Below are 26,809 nucleotides of genomic sequence, written 5' to 3' on the forward strand. Positions count from 1 at the left end.
TGAGATGCAGGAGAATGAGATGCAGGAATGGCAGTCCTTAGAAAGGGCAAGAGACATGTTACCATTGGAGGTAGGAGAAAAGCTGAAAGAAAATATAGAAAAGTAAAGGTTCAGTAGAGAAAAAGTGAGGTCATTCAAATTGAAAGGAGCCAAGGTCTTAGTACCTAGAAAGCAGAGGGAAAGATTCAAGGCTAGAGGACAGTAAGAAATATTTTAATTAATTGAGGCAATAGTTGACAAAATTTATTGAATGCCTACTCTGCTATAAGCCAAGAATTCAGTAGAGAAGACCATAAGGGATAAAAATAAAGAAGCATAATTAGGGACCCAACTGAGAAGAAATAGCATGAACTTTTCATAGAACCCAGCAGCATGGTTTCACAGTTTTACCCAGCTTCTGAAAAGTGGTTATTGAAGGAAGTTAATGGTGCTGCACAGGGTTAGGAACTGAAATGGTGAGAATGGCAGACAAGGATGGAGGAAAGAAAGATGGATTCTAGAGGCGAGAGAAGACAGTATTGGCATGGACTAAGCTGAGCGATGAGGTGAATGAATACTGAGAGGAGTTTAGAATCTAAACACTGTGATTTGGGTGTGGAGCAAGTTATCAGAAATGAGGAAATAAAGTGCTTGTAATCAGAAAAGGAATACTCTGTGTTTGAGAACTTAAAGTAAAATAGTTTCAGATCAAGCAAATTATGAAGTGCCCTGTCTGCATTTTCAGAGGTTAAACGAGGAAGTATCAAGCCACGGTATTAGATGGGCTAGAAGTAAAAATCAATGAATGTGGCAAAGGATGAGAGCGGGTGGAGAAGATGACTGACCAGGCACCCAAATCATCAAGACAGGTAGGGTGTTGTGATGGAGGTCATAGACACAGCAATAAGGATAGGGCTTGGATGTCAAGGTTCAAAAACAGAGTTTGATGGAGGCAGAACAACAGTCTAAAATAACAAGAAGGGATAAGAATGTTTTTGAGGCTGAGTGTATCTTGAGGTGCAATTCAGATTTCAATTAAGGTAAAGAACTGGAAGTTCAACCTGACAATCCATCTAAGACCATAGAAGACTTTGTTCCACCGTTGAACTAGGAGGCAAACAGCAAGGAGTGACTGATAGAGAAGTAAGCAGGGATGCACAGCAGAAAAGGAAAGGGTTGGCTAGAATAAGATATAAGCATTGTTCTCTGCCCTCATCTACCCTATCACCTCTTTACAGGACCCTTCTAATCCTTAACATTACTTGTAAGGCATTATCCCTATTTTACAGATAAGAAAAAGCTGGTTCTGAAATTTGAGTCTTGTCCTGACTGCAAAATCTAGTCTTTCTACAACATACTGACTCTCAGTGGTCTAAAAGTGTTACTGCAGCTTTCAAGGACTAACTGGAAATCGTGTCGGACTTGTATGAAAAATGCTATGAAACACAATATATTTTTTTTTGAGGTAGAATTGGCATATAACATGATATTAGTTTCAGGTGTACAACATGATTTAATATTTGGATATATTGTGAAATGATCACCACAATAAGTCTAGCTAACATCTGTCACCATATATACAGATTTTTTTTTCTTACGATGGGAACTTTTAAGATTTACTCTCTTAGCAACTTTCAAATATGCAATACAATATTATTAACTATAGTCACCATGCTGTATATTAAATCCTCAGGACTTATTTCTTCTATAACTGGAAGTTTGGGCCTTTTGACCCATTTCACCCCACCACCCCCCCTAACCCCCTTCCCATAATGAACAACCTGTTCTCTGTATCTGTAAGCTTGTTTTGTTATTTTAAACAAAATCACACATTCAAGTGAGATCATACCTTATTTATCTTTCTTGGCCAGACTTATTTCGCTTAGCATAACACCCTCAAGGTCTGTCTCTGTTGTCTCAAATGGCAAGATTTCCTTTTTTAAGGCTGAATAATATTCCATTGTGTATATATACATTTTTCTTTATCCATTCATCCACTGATGGACAGTTAGGTTGATTCCCTGTCTTCACTATTGTAAATAATGCCACAATGAACATGAGAGTAGATATCTTTTTAAGTTAGTGTTCTTGTTTTCTTTGGGTAAATATAAGCAAAATTGCTGGATCAGATGGTAGTTCTATTGTTAATTTTTTGAGGAACCTCCATTCTGTTTTCCACAGAGGCTGAACCAATTTTCATTTCCACCAACAGTGCACAAGGGTTCCCTTTTCTCCACATCCTTCTCAACACTTATCTCTTCTCTTTTTGATGCTAGCCAGTCTAACATATGTGAAGTGATTTCTCATTGTGGTTTTGATTTGCATTTCCCTGATGATTAGTGATGTGGAGCACTTTTTCATGTGCCTATTGGCAATCTGTGTGTCTTCTTTTGAAAAATGTCCATTCAACAACTAGAATATAGAGCTATGTACTGGGAGGGCTTCGGGGAGAAGAAGAAGAAGAAAAAAAAGAGGATTGGCAACAAATGTTAACTCAGGTGCCAATCTTTTTTTAAAAAAAATCTATTCAGAGCCTCTGCCCATTTTTTAATCAGGTTTTTTTCTATTGAGTTGTATGTACAATGTATTTCTTTGTGTTGCTCTTGAATTATATTCAGCTCTAAAAAGTTCTGTGTGAGCTTGCATATTTAATACTGTATATTTAAATCTTAACTTTCTTTTTCAAGAAAAACATCTTGGACCCTTTTCCTTAATGATATTAAGGAACTTCCAAATACATCCTAAATGATCACATTGAATTTCTGCAACTATACCCTAAAACACTAAGTTAATATTTATATTGCATTATTTTTCAGGTGTGAAAATGAAACCAAATTCAAAACAGAAGAAGTATTCTGGGCTTACAATTTCTGCCCTACTCCGTACTCCTGGACTGCACTTCTGGGCCTTATTTTATATCTTGTTTTCTTCACACCTGGTAAACCAAAGGCTATTGTTGTGTTAATTAAATTGTCTCTTTTTAGAGGAGACAAGCTACTCTTTTTAAAATTCCTTACATACTACTTTACTGAAATTTTTAATTTTGTATTTCTCAGGAATGTGACCAATGCCTTGGACTGTGAATTCTGAAATATATCCCCTTTGGGCAAGAAGTACAGGAAACGCATGTTCATCTGGAATAAACTGGATTTTCAACGTTCTGGTTTCATTGACATTTTTACACACAGCTGAGTATCTCACATACTACGGTAAGAGAATATTTTTTCCAGCTATAGTTTCATTTTTATTTTTCCTACTGTTTTTAGATATGCTATCATTTGTGATTGAAAAGACTAGATGGTTATATTTTTGCTGTTATAAATATCTCTGTGTGGCTTTCTTGTTCCCCAAAGTCCTTGGAAATGGACCTGGAAAAAAAGAAGAGGAATTCTCCCTTCCTGAGCAGCATTGCTTCTTGTCCCTCAGTGCTTCATAGCCTTCACCCACCCACCCACTCTCCCAACCCAAACATTCCCAGCTATCTCCCCAGTTGGAAATCTTCACAGCAGAGCTGTTAGTTTAATGAAGAAACACAAACAACAGAGAATGGTAGAAAGAGGTAGGCAGGAAGTCTAGGGCTAATGCTTGAAGATGTCCCACGACAGGGATGGAGTCGTGTCCAAGAGCAGAATCAGGGTAGGGCTGAAAGTAGCTCCCCCAAATGTCGTGCTGGGAGTTATGCCTTCCACTGTATCATCTACGCCATTCAGGCCACGGCATGTGCATTTCAGTGTCCACTGAGAATGGCACTTACCACTGCCAAAACTGTAAACATAACAGAAGGGTTCAAGTGAAAAGGTGTGGAGGCCATAACTCAAAGAAAACAATATTGGGAAGTGGCTGAGTTAGGAAAAAACTTTGGGAAGGTACTTCAAGTCCATTTTTACCAAAATGAAATGTCTTTCTTTTTTTAGCAAGATGATTTCTTCATTGTCTGTATAAGTTTATAGATTGTGATTGGATTCTAAATTGATGAAATATGAGGTTTTCACTCTAACCCCCTAAGCCTCTATGCTGTATATGGAATGCCTGCTGCTTAGGCCATCCTCTGATCCCCTCCCCTATCACTCACCTCCCTTCATCTCACCCCACCCCATGATCTAAGCATTCATTATTCCTTTTTGCAATAACAGGTTCGTTTGTCAGCCCCTCTCCCCTTACTGCTGGACCATAAGTCCCATGAGCTCAGGCAAGTACTACACCTTGTTCACCATTAAATTCCCAGTGCCTTCCAGGGTGTGCCATTCACTTGATAGGCACTCAGAAGTGTTTGTCAAATGAATACACATGCAGATGAATTTTGTAGATGAGTGATGAATAAAGGAAACATTATAAAAATTTATTCCTCCTCTCTTCTGAACATGCTGAATTGGTATTTACTTTTATTTAATACTATTTATCTACTGAGTATTATCTTTATAAACTCTTCTCTCTCCCAACCACCATTTAGAACATTTAGAAATACTTATTTTCTTGGAAAGGAAATGCACTGGCATTTTAAACTGGATATATATTCAGTATGTTCAGCTTTATCCCACTTGGCAATTAAAATTTTTACATAAATTCATAAAGTTATCTTCCTGACACCATGAGTATGAGCACAATAAATATTTACCCATATTTGCTGATTCCTGAGAACACATTTAAGACCTAAATATAGACTAACATCCTGAGGAAGCATTTTTTATAGAAATTCATAGACCAAATAATAGTCTACCTGGTAAGACTTCTGATAGCAAAGCTCCTCTTTCTTGAATTTATACTGCCAGAAAAACATGAGGCAACAGAAGTAAAATTTAAAGAGGGCCTAGCCAGACTTCTTTCAAAAATATCCCATTAGAAGCAGCTTTTTGCTTTGTTACTAAGCCAAGCTTCTATCATGTCAGTGCACCGGTCAGTCCATTAGGTCTACTGCTTTGTAGTACTGGAACAATATTTCAGTTCAGGTTCATTTTTTCCCTGTTTTTTTTGATGTACATTTCAATCTACATGTTACTGATTTATGTAAGGTATATGTTTCTATTCCTAATTTATGAATATACACCATAATGATGTATTTCCTCTGGAAATATCCATGTCTTTCTATTTCCTTCTTTCTTTGTTTTGTAAGACCTCAGATTTTGATTCCTTCGTAAACTATACTGCTTAGACAGGTCTGCCTTGGACCCCATCCAGTAATGTTTTGTAATATTACTAAAAATTATCATTAAACTGTCACCAGTATACCATTTTATGTATAGCATGTGTGACTGAAGTGATCCCTTGGAGAGCATTAGATCAAAGTTCCTGGGTTGAGGTACTGAAATTCAATCAAACATGGTCTTTGATTCCTCATTTTGCATAATTCAATTAAATACCTGTCTTAATCTGAAACTTAATGTAGGACTCTAATAAGATTTATTTCCTTCCGAATAAAGCTGAGGAGTATCTGCACTGTTTAACAATCCTGACAGACATTTTTTTCATTTTCATTCCGAGGGGGGAATAATTAAGAAAGTGAGTTACATAATTGACCTGCCCTTTACATGCAGCAGGTCACAGCCTCCGGGCCTGCCCACACCTCTGTGGCTTAACCACAGGTCTTACCAGAGAAGCCCACTTAGCTTTGGCGTTTGCTTGCTTTAGATTCCTCAGATTTAATAAAAGGGTCTTGTATTTTAATAGAATTTCCCTGATGTTATTTGGCTTGGGAATCTGGGTCACAAGCAAGAAGCTGCACGGCATTCAAGAATCTTCCTAACCCATCTAGTTGGTTTTAACTGTATGAGTTTAGCACTAACAGATTTGATTTGTTACTTCTGATCATGCCTCTCTTCCTAAATTGTGAATTGTTATGAATATTTCCTCAATACTACATTTTATAAAGCCAAACTAGGTTTGCTCTGTTAGAGATTTTGGAGTTTAGCAGCCAGGTTTAGTCTAAAATGTTATAACAGTTGCACTTTTTTTTTCTTCTGTTTCTCATCATCATGATTATGATCCTTTCTTTGTTCCTGTCTGCTAAAGATTCCAATTCTGTTCTTACCTCCACAACTTTGCTTATCTGTAAACAGATCACAGGACTTCATCTCCTTTCATTTTTTTCTCAAAACTCCCACATTCTCCAAAAGCTAGCTTGTCAGTATCACCTTTTTGATGAAAACATTCCCAATTTATTGGTCATACCAACCTTGTTCCACTCTATCTCTGAAAGCATCTGTTGTGTTCCCTACTCATTTAGTAGAATTTGATTATTCTATCACTTTTTTGAGCAGCTAACATCCAAATTCTAATAGGCATGTAACATACATTATTTTATTCTTGCAGTTTGGCAAGGCAGGAATTATTTTCTCCATTAAATCAGGAAACTAAGGTCAAGAGAATTTAAGAAACTGCCCAAGGATTCAGCCTGGGTTGCTTTGTGATTGTCAGACTCTACAGAGCCATGGTGCCTTCCTTTCACTGTAACACTCAGCCACGCATCCCAGATTACCTAGCATTATTTTTTGGTTATTTACCAAGTATAAGACATAAAAAAATGTATGTTTGTAGTAAGTATTCAATGTGAACCAAACAAATGAAATAAATGAGCCCTATATTTGTAAATAGAGTTGTGTTTTTATTAAAGAGAATTTGATTTATACAAGTCCAGCTCCTTAAGATTGTATGGCTTCTGATGACTTAATCTAACAAACTATGTCTTGATTTAGCCAACTCTTTAATATTTTTTCTAATTTCTCATAATTTATCTCTATTTCCCTTCTGTTTTCTCACGGCTCCTCATTCCAGAGAGCAGATTCTTTTGGGTGGCCAATTGAGCAGCATTTTTCCTCTGTAGTTTTCCTTGAGCCTTCCCAAGAAATGTTTCTGTGTATATTCCTGAAATGGTTATTTATACGTATGTCTTTAAGAATGTAGTCTTAATAATGTCTTTCCTATTCTGTAATGATTCAGCAGAACTGAGAAATGTTAATTCAGTTCTTTAATTGCTATGCTATTCATCTTAAAGACATATTTGAAAGTCAAGCTTTATGTTGTATAGTTTAGCCCTTTATTTCAGATCTGTTACTCAATATATTCCATCTGGCAGTCAACAAGAGCACATTCATTCTCTAGACGCTCCAGTGTGTCAGGCTCTGTACTAGGGAGCCCACAGACAAACAAGCCATAGACTCTGCCCTTAAGACCACTTTTGCTACTGAAACAGAAGAGGATGTCTCTCTCTCAAGCATCTCCTAACCATCTCTCCAAAACCTGGTCCTGATTTGGGTTGTAAAATTTATAGAATTATAAACTTAAATCATAGCTGAGAAACCATCTTATTTTGCTGAATCTGGAAACTGAGGGCCAGAGAAGAGGTTAAATGACTATTTAGAAGTCACATAGCAAGATTGAAATCCAGATTTTCCAACTCCCAATCTGATATCCTTTCTCCAGCCTTTGTCCCATTAGTTTGTCATCTTCCTTCCCCCATCTCATATACAGGATGGTCTGGACCAAAGGCCTAAAATTAGGCAAGGACTCCATTATAGTTAGTTGTTTCCAACCATCGAAAGTGAAAGCATAGGTTCTTATATTTAAATTGGGAATTGGACTATAAAAGGAAAGGCCATCTTGGAAATATGTAAGAACATGCTCAAGTCACATACTCATATATCTCATCCATCTTGGCTTGCTGAATTGACACTTGGAAAACACAACCAGGTAGTAATTATGTCTTTGTGGTTGTGCTGCATTGACATGCATAGTCTTACAGCAAAACAAAATTCTCTGACCTCATGGAGCTTACATTCTAGAGGAGGAAAATAAAACAAATTAGTAAGCTTTATAGTATGTCAGATGGTGATAAGTGCTCTGCACCATAAGAAAAAGCGGACGTCTATAAGGATCTAAGAGAAGGAACAAGGAGACTAGTTAGGAGACTCCTGCAGCAGTGCAGATGAGGGAGGATGGCTGTCAGATCACAGACATCAGCGGAATGAGGAGAAGTGGTCATCTTCAGATTATATTTGAAGGCAGATCCAACAGGACTAACCAGCAGATTGGATACTGTGCAGGAGAGTGAGAGAAAAGTCAAGGTTGACTATCAGACTTTTGGAATGAGAGACCAGAAGGATAGAGTTGCCATGTACTCCAGTGAGTCATGAGTTCAGCAGTGTCATCATTGTATGTGGGTTCTGGAAATACTAGACAAATGAGAAAGAAATTTCTCCCTCAAAGTGCCTCCAGTCTAGTAGACAAGACAAATAATACATGCACATAATTATAATATTTCTTGGTTGTTATGATAGGAGGCCTCAGCAAAGTGCTGTGAAAGCACATAGAGAAAAGTTATCTCTATCCAGCCACATGAGAAAAGACTGCAAAGCAGAAGTTACATCTGAACCTGGTCTATCATTCTTCTTGAGTTGGGCCTTACAAGTTTAGAAAGGCAAATTACATTATATTCACAGGATTAGAACAATTAGAGTAAACCAGGCTGGCAGTAATTTTTGGTTCCATTTCATACCACAGTTATGCATGACTGACCAGAAAGTCAAGTCAAAATCAAGGACTGTTTCTAACCTAGGCCCCTCTCTCTCTATATATAGACCATATTTATATAGACCAAGTATATCTATGTGTATTTATACACACATATTATTTTCCATTGCAGGAGCCTTCTTCCTTTATGCTGGATTCGCTGCCGTGGGACTCCTTTTCATCTATGGCTGTCTTCCTGAGACCAAAGGGAAAAAATTAGAGGAAATTGAATCACTCTTTGACAACAGGCTATGTACGTGTGGCGCTTCAGATTCTGATGAAGGGAGATATATTGAATGTATTCGGGTGAAGGGAAGTAACTATCATCTTTCTGACAACGATGCTTCTGATGTGGAATAAATTTCAGCTGCTGATATATTTAGTCATTTAAACAAACTTGGGGGAGAAGAGCAACAATGGATGACCTCACTCCCCTGCTTCTAATCTGGTTCTTTCCACAGTCTAGTTTGGAATGACTTCATATTCTAGAATATTTGATTAGGAGGAAGATACAACCATGATGACATTGTTTTTTTCACAAGCAGAAATGTAAAAAAATATTTACGGAGATTTTAAACTAATAATTATTGAGCAAATATGTGCAATTCCTTCCTGAGGTAGTCTAAAATGAATACTGTATCCAGTGACTTCAGTGGTATCCTTTTTTCCTAAGACCATATATAACTATTAGTGGCAGTTGAGTCAGTGCTGATCTAGCCAAATCATAATATGTATGATATACTTATAAAGAAGGATTCTGGGATATGATCCAAGGGTGTTTTCTGTCAAAACATGGCCTATTGGCCCTAAATTTTCCTAAGGACAAGTAGCTTATCTGTGATCAGCTATTAGAAAGTAAATTCCCTTTAAGCTTTCATCAACAGATTCGAAAGTGCCTCCTACAAGGGCACAGCTGTCCTTATCTCCTTTGGATTCCATATTTGGTTTCTCTCTCCAATTCAGCTCTTGAGAGTTCTTCAGAAACTGACTATGTACAGGCTATTTTGAACATTATGAAAAGCAGGTCTTTTAGGGTTTATTTTCATACATATTTTTTTGCAGCAGTGATAAGTATACATTTGCACAGATAAGCTAACAAGTTTTGATAAGTATATTTTATTACTAGAAAGTAAGAAAGAGAAGATTTTTCTGGACCCCTGATCGAGTTAGTCACTTAGGTATGCAACTGAAACACAAAATAGAGCTACATCTTCAACTGTATTTCAGGGTCAGTTTTTGTTCATGCCAGAATCACCTGATATGCACCACACCTGCAATCGTCAACTCTGGAGTCCTATTTGTGCCTTCATTTGTGTTAAATAGCTGCTAGCAGACTATTTTTCCCCCCTCTTTTAATCAAATTTCTCAAACAAAAAAGGAAGAAAGTCAGTGACAGAAATAATCCTGCTGTTATTGATGTTTGTTCAATTAAAGAGTGGGACTTATTTTTTTCTTAACATTAACTCTTCCTAATGGAATTGTCACATTTTATTACCTAATAGTACTTTGTCTTTTTTTACTCTAAGAACATAAACTAGTTTTTATTTTTGCACACCCTGTCTTATTTTCCCTGACAATTTACCAAAAAGAAAAAAAGATACATAGATTTGTCTGAGAGTGTTTCCTTTTTTCTCATGGTTGGCTTGGATGTTTTCCTTCTTGTCTAAAAATTGGGATTATCTATTGGAACAGATTGCTGGTTCTCATACAGCACATAACTTTAAGAAATGTTGACTTACCACATGCCTACAATGTCTTTTCAAAGTGTTCGTTGGTTTTTATGCTCATTCATCAAGGAACTCTAATTTTTGCTCTTATATTAATAATTATATAGTATGTACAAAATTATTCATAAATTACTTATTAGTTCCAGTGAAAATATGAACGACTCACCTGTGGCCAGTTAGGAACACATAAGTTTGGTGCATGTTAACATGGCTCTAAACATTAAATAAGGTACTTTTTGGAATGAAAAGGTGGCTGTCTCTAAATTCAATGTGTTTCTGCCAGTCTCCAAGATGTTTTGTTCTTCTCTTAAAGTCTGGCTTGTTCCTATCACAGTTATCAAAGCTGAGAATGTAGCCAAGAAGGTTCATTCTCTCAGCATCCAGGGGTATGATACGTGTTTAAACAGTCACTTTACTGGCCTAAAAATCCTTCAGCCAAAAAAGTTTTCTCCCTTTGGTCATGTCATGTAATAAAAAATATTATTTTTTTCCTTCAATTAGGTGCTTTGACAATTGATTTATAAGGGGATAGTAATATTAATTTTTCCCAGAAAAGCAGATGAGATTTAATGGAGAAAATTATTATTCTATTGATATTTCTTACCCCGTAAGAAATTTCTTATCTGTGTAATATTTCTCACAGATCAAGTGAAGTGGAAAACAAGCTACTGTGTGGTAAAATCAGAATATGATGGGGAGAAAAAATATTTAGACCAATAAAGTGCCCTCTTTAAAAATTTATGTTTCTGATTTATCCAAGTAATTGCCTCAATTCTTCTCTTTATTGTATATATAGCCTTAACTATATGCTTATATACTCAGCTGGGCTGGATGCACAGTAACTTTATTAAAGGAGCAACTCGACTCTTATTATTTCCTAAAGCAGAACATGGCCTGTTCTCCCCGACATAAGCAAATGGTGTTTGCAACTTTCCATCCATAAATGCACATAACAGGGAAAATCAGCCCCAGTTCTCCTCCCCTATTCTCCTCAACTTCTTTAAAGGACTATTTGTTATTTATATAATGATAAAGATAGATAATATTCCATATCTTTGAAGTACAAGACAGAGAGGCATAGTTATAAGAATTATTTATAATTTTTTAAAAACAAATAACTACTTGAAAAGGAACCTTATAAAATTAGGGTATTATTTTTAGATTCAGTGAACATTTATAGTATAGTAAAAATTGAATGTTTGAATTTTGCAGGCTTTTTTATATTACGCACCTTTTAAGTTCTCAGAGTCTTTGGCTACCACTATCAACTTGAAAACATTCCGTTTTCATTCCGAAACATCATGAAATACATATTTTATAGGACGATTTGTTTATATGTGTTATATTTGACTTACCATATTAAAGCACATTAAGCATCATGCTTTTAAGTGAAATTATAGGTTTCCTTCTAAACATGCTGCAGATTCAACAGAGGTATATTATGTTTTAGGGAAATTTAGTGCAGGAGGTCATCACCCCTATTGAGGCTTAGCCTGGATGGCTGATGAGATCTGCACTAGACTTAAGAGAATATAACATTTCATCTGCATCTGAACACATAAGGCTGAATGTGATGTCAGATAGGTTTTACACATTTGGTATTAATATTTTTCTTCAATATAAACATTCCTAATAATTTTGATTGTTGCACCTTAGTCAATAATTATCCAAGACATGATTTTTAATATGTATCTAAAGATCTAAATTAAAATTAGACTTAAAATGTAGTATTTCCATTTGAATTTTGTTCCCAGTCATATGCGGTAGTTAGTTCCCTGATGGAAAATGCTATGAGAGTAATGCTATCAAGTGCTTTTTCATAATTTTATTTTACCACTGAACCAGATTTTAGTATATGTCTAAACATTATTTTTTAAGTTATTCACTCTAAAATGGTAAATCCATTAAAGCAAAGAATTTATAAATTGTTTACTATAATTTCAAAATCAGTTATCCAGAGGAAGAATGAAGAGGAAAAATGTAAGTTGACAACTTACCCTTTTGCTTTTACACAGAAAGTAAAATTGAAATGTATTCTAATAATCCTCAGATCCTGGGGGAGGACAGTCTAGAAAATACTATCCATATGTTATCTAAGAGAGTCTCAATTTATAAACTTTATCAGTGTCATTAAATACTGTAATACAGTGAGGGGAGTGGGAGGATTCTTTTGATTTTATTTCATTGGCATAGTAATTAAGAACAATAAAATTAATGAGATGTTTTGTTATAATCAGATTTTTTTTTTTTTACCATTCTCCTAGTTATAAAATCTTAAATTATACTAAGCACATAACAACTCAGATTTATACAGTTATTGGGACAAGTTTTAAATTACCAATTTCAGACCTTTGCACTAACTATGAATAAAAGAATGACATAACAGGTCAGAAGCAGAGAATTCATAATTTGTGCTTTATAGCAAAACATATTAAATTGTGGATAAAATTTACAGCTCATGTGTAGCTGCTGCCTATAAAAGACTCAGAGGTGTTCTCTGGATTAACACTAATATCCTATTTTCTGTCCTTTTCTATCAGTTGTCTTAGCCTCATGTACAGTAATGTTAAGCTAATTTGATGAAGTGATTTAGGTTGTAGCAGCGTATCAATTATCAGTACATTCTGTTCTTCTGGGTGAGCAGTATTGCTACTATTTTCTAGAAAGGGTAATCATTTTAAAATGCCAAACAGCTAACTGCTACCAACTCTCTTATATATTGTCTCCTAGAGAAGGAAATTTTTGTCTGCCTATATACATCAGAAAGATAGTTCCTAAGAGTATTAATGACGTTCAGAAGTACATGAATTTTATCCTCATAATTTGCTTGTGAGTGTAAAACAATTTAATTCCTATAAAACTTTACTTTGTATGTATAAAACAGTCTGTTGCACTTGAGTGATTTGGTCTTTGGAATGTTAAATACTTACTTTCATTTAGCAGTAATATTCAGATTTTTTTTTTAGACAGTTAAGTTCATGTGTTTGATTTTGTCACATCAGTATAAATGAGAAAAAGAAATACAGCTTACAAGTACTCAAAAATAAAAACCAGTATTTTGTAAAGTTTTAAAATGTTAGCAAATTTAACATCATTCCATCTTATTTGAAGGTTAAAAAAGATGAGATTTAACTCTAGCCAAAGTAGAAATTTACATTCTACATGTCCAAACTGGTTCCTAGCGGCTTTTGGACTATATCTCACTTGATGTTATAGTATCTCTTATTTGTAATAAATGTTCAAATTTCTATTTAGAAGCGCTAATGTACATCTACATTAAATCAAAACACAGTTTTATGCTTTTAAAATGTTTTCAAAATATATATTTTAATTTCTAGGTGCATGTTACATAGTGTTTAACACTTCACATGTCTTGGCAAATTCAATATAAATATTTATTCCTACACGTGACATATGGGATATCTCTTAAAAATAATGAATATTTATCATTTCCTTCAAAGTCATTCTAGCCTATAGCTGTATCAAAAGTATTGTATATTTTATGGAGATTTAGTGATGTATATGTAAATGTTTTTTAAGTTATTTTATTGAAGTTCAATCTTTACATAAAATGAAAATCTTTTTTTAAAAAAAGTGTCAGTGCCAGAACTGTAAATGAAAATAATCAAATAAAAGTTAAGACAATTCATTACTCATATATCTCCCTTGCACTTTTTATTTTCTCTACATCTCTTCCTTAGATTTTAGGATCTAGGTTACACAGTAAAAGCATCTACAAAGATTACCTACCTCTACATATTTATGCAGGCCTACTCATTTTAATGATATTTTCCCTCTTTTGAGCATAGGTAAACACAACTATCTTTGAAAAATATTTTATAGGGACCAGCTTGGTCACATAATGGTTAAGTTTGCACACTGCATTTCAGCGGCCCAGGGTTCATGGGTTCAGATCCCAGGCATGACCTACACACTGCTCATCAAGCCATGCTGTGGAAGCATCCCACATACAAAAAAAAAGGAAGAAAACTGGCATAGAGGTTGGTTCAAAGACATATTCCTCAAGCAGAAAGAGGAAGATTGACAACAGATTTATCTCAGGGCCAATCTTCCTCATCAAAAAAAAAATTATAATACCTAAAAATTGTTCCAAGGAATTACTCCAAACATAAAACTTTGAAATGAAATGCTTAGGAATTCTTGAAATATTATTTCTGGTCGTTCTCAGAAGCAGACATTGACATGAACCATTATATTAGGTTGACAAAAATTATTTTTGGTTATTGCTTTGTAAATGAAAATGAAACACCTGCTGGATGAACAGTTGACATTCATCCTGGAACTCTGCTGCTCTCCACTGTCACTCTGCTCCAACAGCAGCTTTCACTACAAGCATTACATTACTGTTTGATCTGGGCAGCCACTAGACTTTCTCCATAGTTAGGGTGTGCCATCCCAAGCCCAACCATACAAAGAGCCCAAGGAGATCCTCTGAAGACACTAGATCCACGGTCATTCAAAGTCTTTCAATGAAGTTGCATCTTAACCAAAGATTCTCATCAGCAGGTAAGGCAAAAATCCTATAAATTATCATAAAGTGTCCACCCACCTGGACACCTGACTAGTATATACGTCTGTATCAGTGGCCAGAAAAGTCCTCATTCAGTTGCCTAATCCTGTGGGGTAAACGTTGTCATCCTTTTATGGATACTAAAACTTAAGTTCAGAACATTTTGGTGATGGGCCCAGGATCACACACTAGGAAATGGTAAAAAACTTTTCTCTGCAGTGAATACTCCAACAGTCTTCCTCTCTTGGTCCTCATTTGGAATGCTGTCCTGTCAGACCCAGGCAGAAAGATTAAAAAATAGACATTGTGGGCCCAGCCAGTGGCGCAGTGGTTAAGTTCACACACTCCGCTTTGGCGGCCCAGGGTTCACAGGTTCAGATCCTGGGCACAGACCTACACACCGTCATGAAGCCATGCTATGGAGGCATCCCACATACAAAATAGAGGAAGACTGGCATGGATGTTAGCTCAGCGACAGTCTTCCTCAAGCAAAAAGAGGAAGCTTGGCAACAGACGTTAGCTCATGATCAATGTTCCTCGCCAAATAAACAAAAAGAAGACATTGTGGAATTCCTGTGTAATAACTTAAATGGTGTGCAGAAAAAGAATCAGATACCTCATTTTAACCTGAGGTATAGACACAAATCCTGAAAACCTTTGATTTCAGGATTCTTCTCCAAATATGAAGCAGTATACAGTAAAATGTTTTAACAGATCAGACTGACCACAAATTGTCTAGGTTTTAATCTCAGCTTTTCTGCTTAGTGCCTGGTAACCTAAATTACTCATTTTCTTGTCTATAAAATGGAGATGTTGTCACTATCTACCCCATAGATGTGTTCTGGGGGTTACATCAGTTAATCACATAAAACATTTAGAGCAATGGAATGTGGAAAGTGCTGGGTAACTGTTGGCTGTTCTTAGTATCACCATCCATATACCATCCCTGGTGCCGCTAAGGTCATGATGCCCAAGGAACAAACAATATTCTTATAAATTCCCTTCCTGGGAACAACTGCTAGGGACAGGAGCACATGGGCTTCTTTGACATACGTCATACAGTCTGTGTGACTGCAGCAGCCAGGCTCCCTGCTGACCAGAGTGCTTTGAGCTCTACCTTTCTCCATCTCTTTTCCATGCGTATCCTCCTAAATCGCACAGTTGATGGGAAGCACGACCTTCTCATATTCTCCAGATTATCAGGATTTAATGTACAAATTTCTATTTATGTGATCTCTCAGTCAAGAAACAAAAATAATTTTATAAAATCTTTAAGTACTCTATCATTTAAATTCCTTTCAGCATTTAAAAAATAATCCTTGAAATCCTCTCCAAATGAAACTGTTAACTCTTCACTAATGGTTATATTGAAATTAAACTCATACAATTATAGATGCTAAGAATTCAACATGAAATATTTATGGTCTTTTTTTATCTTTCACATTTCATGAACTTTTCCACTACAGTTACAAAAATTAATTTCAGATGATGAGCATGCCAAATAAGTTCATTTTTTACATGAAAGAAAAGATTGGCATGCTTTACTTTTAGCAAATGGATACTAAACTCACAAAATAGATTTGTTAAAGCAGTAGTTCTCAAAGTATGGTCCTCAGATTAGCAGCACTGGCATCGCCCTTGAGTTTGTTACAAATGCAAATCTGTGGGCCTCACCCGACCTACTGAATCAGAATCTCTAGGGATGTAACCCAGGAAACTGGGTTTTTTTTCTTTGAAATATAATTGATATATAACATATAAGTTTAAGGCATACAACATGTTGATAAATTGCAATATGACTACCACCATAGTGTTAGCTATCACCTCTATCAGTTCACATAATTATCATTTCTTCTTTGTGGTGGGAACAATTAAGATCTGGTCTCTTAGCAACTTGGAAGTTTATAATACAGTATTGTCTGTAATCACTATGCTGTTCATTGGCTCTCCAGGACTTACTTGTCTACTAGCTCCAAGTTTGTACCCTTAAACAACATATCTCCAATTCTCCCAACCCCCAGCCTCTGGTAACCACCATTCTACTCTCTGTTTTTACAAGTTCAGCTTTTTTACATCATGATCTATATTTTAGCAAACTCTTCAGGTTATTCTTACACACATGATAGTGTTAGAACTACTGCATTAGAATTTTGAAATCATTTTAAAAAGGAATCAGCAGGGGCTGGCCCCATGGCCGAGTGGTTAAGTTCACACGCTCCGCTTTGGCAGCCCAGGGTTTCACCGGTTTGGATCCTGGGCGTGGACATGGCACCACTCGTCAGGCTGTGCTGAGGTAGCATCCCACATGCTACAACTAGAAGGACTCACAACTAAAATATGCAGCTATGAACTGGGGGGATTTGGGGAGAAAAAGCAGAAAAAAATATATATTGGCAACAGCTGTTAGCTCAGGCACCAATCTTTAAAAAAAAAGGAATCAGCAGCATTTTCTTTCAAATGGTGAGCTCATCTAGCAAATAATAAACTGAGTGGATTTATATGCAAGTTACTTAGGAATTCATAAAGCTAAGTCATTTCCACCTCAGGGGCTTTGCACGTGGTGTTACCTCTGCCTGGTATGCTTGTCACTCTATGCTTTATGTATCTAGCTCCCTCTTGTCATTCAGATATCAGCTCAAAGTCATCTCCTCTGAGCCTGCCTTGCCTATACAATTTAATCACCTCCTTCCTCCCCAATATATTATCATGTCACCTTGTTTTATTTTCCTCCTAGTATTTATCACTATTTGAAAATTTTCTTTCTCATTTCTTGTCTGTTTCTTCAACTAGAATATACACTGCATGACAGCAGGGAACTTGTATTATAGACTACTGACTCTCCAGCACCTCATACAGTGCCTAGCACATAGTATGTTCTCAATAAATATTTAAAGACTGAATGGACGCATGCATTGCAGGTGCTCCTGTGGCCCACAAAGGAGCAGTGGAAGTTTTTCACAGACTGGAAAAAAATGATTAAAATTCCACATGGCACCAGGCCATTATCAAAGAGCATGCTTTGTAAATGAAACTCTGTATAGCAAAGATGTTTTAATCCAGTAGCAAATTCCATTGGGTATATGAATATGTGTATATTCGTATAAACTCATTTGGATGATAAATTTGTTTTCTTATGATTCTTGTTAAAAGAGGGGAAATCTAATGACAAAAATTGTTAAATATTAGGATAGCAACGTTAGGATGGAATTTACTTTTTTTTTTGTATTTTTAAGATTTTATTTTTTCCTTTTTCTCCCCAAAGCCCCCCAGTACATAGTTGTATATTCTTGGTTGTGGGTCCTTCCAGTTGTGGCATATGGGACGCTGCCTCACTGCTTGAGGAGCAGTGCCATATCCACGCCCAGGATTTGAACCAACGAAACACTGGGCCACCTGCAGCAGAGCGCACGAACTTAACGACTTGGCCACGGGGCCAGCCCCAAATTCACATGTTTTTTAATAAATCCTTCTATTTCTACATTTTCTTTATAAACCAACAACTCACGCTTATTATATGGCAGATACTTTATACATATCATTTCATTCTATCCTCACAAAAACTATTGAGGAATGACATCAGCATGATGGCAGAGTAAGCTCTTCCCTTAGTCTCTCCCCCTAAGATGTAATGAAAAGGACATTCATAAACCAATAGGGGACACTCACACAACACAACAGACATCTGAGAGATCCACATAGCCATATGTCTAAAGGTGGGGGTGCTGGAACCCCAGGAGGCAATGGAAGAAGGTAAGTGGATCTCCTCTCCCTCCCCAGTGGCAGTGATCTAGGACATGGGCCCTCGTGTGACAGCTGGTGCTGACTCTGAGAGGAGAAGGGGGAAAAGGCAGCCCTCTGCAGGAATGCTCCACACCAAGGTGGGTAAGCAACCACAGGGCTGCCCTCACCAAGCTGAGCAGCCAAGGCAGGCAGCCAGTGAGTGCAGAGCAAGGAGCACAGGTGGGAAAGAAGGTGCCCCTTGGCCCCCATATCACCTGGTTCATCAGCTTAGCCAGTTGGCCAGAGCGGAGGATCCCAACCAGAGTGCCTGTACCTACCTGTGTAAAGCAGTGGCAGCAAAATGAAGAAAGCCCTTTTGGCACAGCTTCCAATGGATGGGCACAACAGACGGGTTGTGGCAGGCTCAGAAAACACAGCTCCTGACCCCCGCCCCAGTGGTGGCAGGTGGAATCTACAACCAGATACTACCACTATGCGACACCAAAAGTCCACCCCATCAAACAACATGAAAAAACTTAATATGCCAGACCAGAAGGAAAATGACAAGTACCCAGAAACCAATCCTGAGCCAAAGAAATTTACACTCTAAATGACAGATAATTCACTCAAAATAGTTATCATAAAGAAACTCAACAAGTTACAAGAAAATTCAGACAGACAGTTCAATGAACTTAGGAATAAAATTAATGAGCAGAGGGAATTCCTTACGAAAGAGATTGAAACTAAAAAAAAAAAAAACATCAGAAATGCTGGAGATGAAGAATACAATGAATGAGATGAAAAAAATATGGAATCCTTAAAACACAGAGCTGATATTATGGAGGAAATAATTAGTAATTTAGAGGGCAGAAATACAGAAATCCTTCAGGCAGAGGTGGAGAGAGACTAAAAGAAATGAAGAAATTCTCTGAGAAATTTCTGACTCAATTAGGAAATGCAACATAAGGATTATAGGTATTCCAGAGGAAGAAGAGAGGTAGAATGGAGCAGAGAGCTTGTTCAAAGAAATAATAGCCAAGAACTTCCCAAACCTGGGGAAGCAGCTGGAATTACAAGTAAAAGAAGCTAATAGAACTCCTAATTACATTAATATAAAAAGAACTTCTCCAAGGTATATAGTAGTAAAACTGGCAAAAGTCAATGACAAAGAAAAAATATTAAGGGCAGCAAGGCAGAAGAAAATAACCTACAAAGGAACCCCTATCAGGGTTTCAGCGGATTTGTAGTGGAAACCTACGAGCCAGGAGAGAGTAGAATGATAAATTCAAAATACTGAAGACAAAAACTTTCAGCCAAGATTATTCTGTCCAGTGAAAATGTCCTTTGGATACGATCGAGAAATGAAAACTTCCCCAGATAAACAAAAGCTGAGAGAGTGTATCATGGCAAGACCCCCCACCCCCATTACAAGAAATGAACAAGAAGGTCCTCATACCTGGGGAAAAAAAGAAAGGGTGTACAAAGCCTTGAGCAAGAAGACAAAGAGACAGATAAAATCAGAAAATTACAGCTATCAGAACAGGTTAGCAAACACTTAATCATAACATTAAAGATAAAGGGAAGAAAAGCATCAAAAATAATTATAAGCACTTCATTTAAATCACAAACACAACACAAAATGGAGTAATTTGTGACAACAATAACTTAGACAGGGAAGAGGAAAGAGATGGAACCAGATTAGGCTAATGGTGATAAGAGGCTACCAGAAAATGGAGTATCTCATCTACGAGATCATTAATACAAACCTCATGGTAACCACTAAATAAAAAGTCAGGACAGGACCCACGACTGAAATATACAACTATGTACTTTGGGGGGTTGAGGGAGAAAAAGCAGGAAGAAAAAAGTCAGGACAGAGACACAAATAATAAATACTGAGAAACACACAGGACAAGAAACAAGAGAAATACAGAACAACCAGAAAACAAGTGATAAAAAGGCAGTATTAAGCCCTCATATATCAATAATCACTCTAAATATAAATGGACTGAATTCTCCAACAAAAGACACAGAGTGGCTGGATGGATTAAAAAACAAGACCTAACAATATGCTGCCTGCAGGAAACACATCTCAGCTCCAAAGACCAAAACGGGCTCAGAGGGAAGGGAGAGAAGACGATACTCCAAGCTAATGGCAAACAAAAGAAAGCAGGGATTGCCATACTTATATCAGACAAAGTAGATTTCAAGATAAAAAAGGCAATGAGAGACAAGGAGGAGCAGTATAATGATAAAAAGGACACTTCACAAAGAGGACATAACAGTTGTAAATATATATGCACCTGCCACAGGAGCACCAAAGTATATAAAGCAACTATCAACGGACCTAAAGAAAGAAATTGACAGCAACACAATAATAGTAGGGGACCTCAACCCCCCACTTAGATCAATGCATAGACCATCCAGACAAAAAGTCAAGAAGGAAATAGTGGAATTAAATGAAAAACTAGACCAAGTGGACTTAACAGATATATACAGAACACACCATCCAAAAACAACAGAATACACATTCTTCTCAAGTGCACATGGTACATTCTCAAATATAGACCATATATTTGGAAATAAGGCAAGTCTCAATAAATTTAAGAAGACTGAAATCATATCAAACATCTTTTCCAAACATACTGCTATGAAACTAGAAATCTACTACAAGAAAAAAGCTGGGAAAGTGATAAATATGTGGAGACTAAACAAGATGCTATTGAACCACCAATGGATCAATGAAGAAAATAAAGGAGAAATGAAAAAATATCTGAAGACAAATGAAAATGAAAATACACCATAAAAGTTCAAATGGGATGCAGCAAAAGTGGTCTTAAAAGGGGGGCTGGCCCCGTGGCCAAGTGGTTAAGTTCCCGTGCACCGCTGCAGGCAGCCCACTGTTTCGTCAGTTCGAATCCTGGGCGCGGACATGGCACTGCTCATCAAACCACACTGAGGCGGCATCCCACATACCACAACTGGAAGGACCCACAACGAAGAATATACAACTATGTACCGGGGGGCTTTAGGGAGAAAAATTTAAAAATCAAAAAAAGAAAAAAAGTGGTCCTAAAAGGGAAATTCATAGCAACATAAACCTACCTTAACAAAAAAGAAAAATCTCAAAAAGTAATCTGACCTACACCTAACAGAACTAGAAAAAGAAGAACAAACGAAGCCAAAAGGCAGCAGGAGGGAAATAAAAATTAGAGCAGAAATGAAAGAAACAGAAACCAGAAAGACAGTAGAAAGGATCAATGAAACTAAGAGCTGGTTCTTTGAGCAGATAAAAAAACTGACAAACTCTTAGCCAGACTTACTAAGAAAAAAAGAGAGAAAACTCAAGTAAGTAAAATTAGAACTGAAAGAGGAGAAATTAAAATGGACACCACAGAAATACAAAGTATTACAAGACAATAAAAAACTATATACCAACAAATCGGACAATCTAGAAGAAATGGATAAATTCTTAGTCTCATACAACCTGCCAAGACCGAATCAAGAAAAAATAGAGATCTGAATAGACCAATCATAAGTAAAGAGATGGAAATAGTAATCCAAATCTCCCAAAAATAAAAGTCCAAGACCAGATGGCTTCTCTTGAGAATTCTATCAAACATTCAAAGAAGATTTAACACCTATCTTTCTCAAACTATTCGAAAAAATTGAAGACACAACATTTCCTAACCCATTCTCCCAGGCCAACATCACCCTGATACCAAAGCCAGACAAGGACAACACAAAGAAAGAAAGTTACAAGCCATATCACTGATGAACAGAGATGCAAAAATCCTCAAACAAATATTGGCAAACCGAATACAGCAATACATTAAAAGGATCGTACAAGATGATCTACTGGGATTTAACCAGGGACACAGGGATGCTTCAACAGTCACAAATCAATCAATGTAATACACCACATTAACAAAAGAAGGAATAAAAACCACACCATCATCTCAATAGATGCAGAGACAGCATTTGACAAGATCCAACATCCATTTATGATAAAAACTCTCAATAAAATGGGTATAGAGGGAAAGTACCTCAACACAATAAAGGCCCTATATGACAAACCCACAGCCAATATCATACTCAATGGGGAAAAGCTAAAGCCATCCCTGTGAGAATAGGAACAAGCCAGGAGTGCCCACTCTTGGCACTCTTATTCAGCTTGGTACTGGAGGTTTTGGCAAGAGCAATTAGGCAAGAAAAGGAAATAAATGTATCCAAATTGGCACAGAGGAACTGAAACTCTCACTGTTGGCAGACAACATGATCTATATATAGAAAACCCTAAAGAATCCATCAGAACCATTGGGAGCAATCAATAACCAGGGCTAAGTTGCAGGGTACAAAATCAACTTACAAAAATCAGTTCCATTTCTATCCTCTAATAATGAACTAACAGAAAGAGAACTCAAGAATACAATCCCATTTACAATCACAACAAAAAGAATAAAATACCTAGGAATAAATTTAACCAAGGAGGTGAAAGCCCTATAGAATGAAAACTAAATGATATTATAGAAAGAAATCGATGATGACATAAAGAAATGCAAAGATATTTCATGCACATGGATTGAAAGAATAAAAATAGTTAAAATGTGCATATTACTTACAGCAATCTACAGATTCATGGCAATCCCAATCAGAATCCCAATGACATTCTTCACGGAAATAGAATAAAGATATGGGGCAACAAAAGACCCCAAATAGGGGTCAGCCCCATGGTTGAGCGGTTAAGTTTGCGTGTTCCGCTTCAGCAGCCCAGGGTTTCACTGGTTCAGATCCTGGGCGCAGACATGGCACCGCTCATCAAGCTATGCTGAGGCGGCATCCCACATACCACAACTAGAAGGACCCACAACTAAAAATATACAACTATGTACTTTGGGGAGAAAAAGGAAAAATAAAGTCTTTAAAAAAAAAAAAAGACCCAAAATAGCTAAAGCAATCCTGAGAAAAAAGAACAAAGCTGAAGGCATCACAATCCCCAACTTCAAAATATCCTACAAAGCTACAGTAATCAAATCAGCATGGTACTGGTACAAAAAGAGACACACAGATCAATGGAATAGAACTGAAAGCCCAGAAATAAAGCCACACATCTACGGACAGCTAATCTTTGACAAAGGAGCTAAGAACATACAATAGAGAAAGGAAAGTCTTTTCAACAAATGGTGTTGGGAAAACTGGACAGCCACATGCAAAAGAATGAAAGTTAGACTATTATCTTATGCCATATTCAAAAATTAACTCAAAATGGGCTAAAGACTTCAAAGTAAGACATGAAACCATAAAACTCCTAGAAGAAAATATAGGCAGTACACTCTTTGACATGAATTTAGAAGCATCTTTTCAAATACCATGTCTACTCAGGCAAGGAAAACAAAATAAAAAATAAACAGATGAGACTACATCAGACTAAAGAGCTTCTGCAAGGCAAAGGAAACCAGGAACGAAACAAAAAGACAACCCACCAACTGGGAGAAAGTATTTGCAAATCATGTATCTGACAAGGGGTTAATCTCCAAAATACATAAAGAACTCACACAACTCAACAACAGAAAAACAAACAACCTGATCAAAAAATGGGCAGAGACATTTTTCCAAAGAAGAGCTACAGATAGCCAAGAGGCACATGAAAAGATGTTCAACATCACTAATCATCAGGGGAAACGCAAATCAAAACTACAATGAGATGTCACTTTAGACCTGTTAGAATGGCTGTGATTACCAAGACAAAACATAAGAAATGTTAGGATGTGGAGAAAAGGGAACCCTCACACACTGCTAGTGGGAATGCAAACTGGTCCAGCCAGTATAGAAAACAGTACGGAGATAGCTCAAAAATTAAAAATAGAAATATTATATGACCCGGCTATCCCACTACTTGGTATTTATCCAAAGAACTTGAAATCAACAATTCAAAGAAACTTATGCACCCCTGTGTTCACTGCAGCATTATTCCCAACAGCCAAAACATGGGAGCAACGCAAGTGCCCATCACCTGATGAATGGATAAAGAAGATGTGGTGTATATATACAATGGAATACTACTCAGCCATAGAAAACACAAAATCATCCCATTTGCAACAACATGGATGGTCCTTGATAGTATAATGTTACGCGACATAAGCCAGACAGAAAGATAAACACCAAATGATTTCACTCATATGTGGAAGATAAACAAACACATGGACAAAGAGAACAGTTTAGTGGTTACCATGGGGAAGGGGGTTGAAGGGTGGGCCTAAGGGGTTAGGGGCACACATATACGGTGACTTACACATAGTAATGAACACGTGCAATTTCACAATGTTATCAACTATAATGACCTCAGTGAAAATTTTTTTAAACTATCATCACCCCTATTTTATGGATGAGGAAATAACTGAGTCACAGGAAGTAAAGTTACTTACATCAAGTACCACAGCCTATAAGTCTGAACTTAGACCCAGGTCAGTGTATGTCAAAGCATTTTTAAACACTATTCTTTATTACTTCTTCTTTACAATGAGCTTTATATCATGGAACATTTTATAACTGCCTCTACCTGAAAGTTTTGTAGTATTTTCCTCCCGCAGAGTCAGTGTTTATGGATTTAGGAACTAAAACATAACTACTGGATAAAACTGAAATGTGAAAGGATTGGTATTTAGTTAAAGTCTAAAATGATCAGTAATTTCCAAAAACATGCCAAAATTTACATTTATGAATTATCCAATAGAATCCTAACAAGCTTCCTTGCTCTGAAGTCTGCTCTGTCTGAAATTAATATAGCTACTCCAGCTTTCTTTTGATTAGTGTTAGCATGGTAAAATCTTTCTCCATCCCTTTACTTTGAAATCAATATGTGTCTTCATATTTAAAGTGGATTTCTTAAAGACAACATATAGTTGGGTCTTGTTTTTTGTCCACTGCCACAATCTGTTTTTCAATTTATGCTTAGAATATAGAAAATATATTTAGACCACTGACATTTAAAGTGATGTAATAGCTACCATATTTGTTACTATTTTCCACTTGTTGCCTTTGTTCTTTGTTCCTATTTTTGATTTCTTTTTCTGCCTTTTGTGATTTTAATTGAGCATATTGTATGATTCTATTCCTCTCTTTTCTTAGCATATCAATTATACTTTTTACATTTTTTTAGGGGTTGCCCTAGAGTTTGCAACATACAAGCATAACTAATACAAGTCCACTTTCAAATAACACTGTATCCCTTTCACAGGTAGTGTAAGTACCTTCTAACAACAACATATCCCTAATTCTTCCTTCCTGTCCCCTGTATCATGGCTATTCATTTCACTTGTACATAAGCTATAAAATGAATACATTGTTGCTATTATTATTTTGAACTGTTTCCTATTCAATCAATAAAGAATAAGAAAAATAAAAGTTTTTAACTTACCTTCACTCGTTCCTTCTCTAATGCTCTTTTCTTGATGCAGATCCAAGTTTCTGACCTATATCATTTTGTCTCTGAAGAATTTTTTCTTTTTTAAGATTGGCACCTGAGCTAACATGGGTTGCCAATCTTTCTTCTTCTTCTTCTTCTTCTTCTCCCCAAAGCCCCCCAGTACATAGTTGTATATGCTAGTTATGAATGCTTCTGGCTGTACTATGTGGGATGCCACCTCAGCATGGCTTGATGAGTGGTGTTACATCCACGCCCAGGATCCAAACTGGTGAAACCCTGGACCACCGAAGCAGAGCATGCAAACCCAACTACTCAGCCACAGGGCCTACCCCTGAAGAATTTCTTTTAACATTTCTTGCAAGGCAGGTCTACTAAGCAACAAATTCCCTCAATTTTCATCTGAGAAAGTCTTTATTTCTCTTTCACTTTTGAAGGAAAATTTCACAGGATCCAGAATTCAAGGTTGCTGAGGTTTTTTTTCTCTCAATACTAAATATTTCACTCTACTCTCTTCTTGCTCACCTGATCTCTGAAAAGAAGTCACACGTATTTCTTATCTTTGTTCCTCTATAAGGTGTTTTTTACCTCTGGCTTCCTTCAATATTTTTTCCATCTTTCATCCTACAGTTTGAATGACATGCCTAAGTGTAGATTTTTTGGCACTTATTTGAGCTTCCTAGATCTTTGGTTGTTATCTGGCTTTAATTTGGGGAAATTCTTAGTCATTATTGCTTCAAATATTTCATCTGTTCCCTTCTCTCTTTCTTCTCCTTCTGTTATTCCCATCCCATTACATGTATGCTACATCATTTGTAATTGTCCCACAGTTCTTTGATATTCTGTTCAATTTTTTTAAGTCTTTTTTCTCCTTGCTTTTCAGTTTTGAAAGCTTCTATTGACATATCCCCAAGGTCATGGATTCTT

General features: G+C 36.6%; 1 long non-coding RNA gene across 50 annotated transcripts in view; it reads left to right on the top strand.

The window, feature by feature from the left end:
* Nucleotides 1–13,864, top strand: part of LOC138918326 (uncharacterized) — a 146,539-nt gene extending 132,675 nt beyond the window's left edge. For all 50 annotated transcript variants that reach the window (XR_011427576.1, XR_011427577.1, XR_011427575.1 and 47 more), the window contains 3 exons: nt 2,796–2,917; nt 3,036–3,188; nt 8,615–13,864. This is a non-coding gene — a long non-coding RNA (uncharacterized lncRNA). The remainder of the gene's footprint in view (nt 1–2,795; nt 2,918–3,035; nt 3,189–8,614) is intronic.
* Nucleotides 13,865–26,809: the final 12,945 nt, after the last annotated feature.

Source organism: Equus caballus, chromosome 17, assembly GCF_041296265.1.
Source record: "Equus caballus isolate H_3958 breed thoroughbred chromosome 17, TB-T2T, whole genome shotgun sequence".
Taxonomy (NCBI): Eukaryota; Metazoa; Chordata; class Mammalia; order Perissodactyla; family Equidae; genus Equus; species Equus caballus.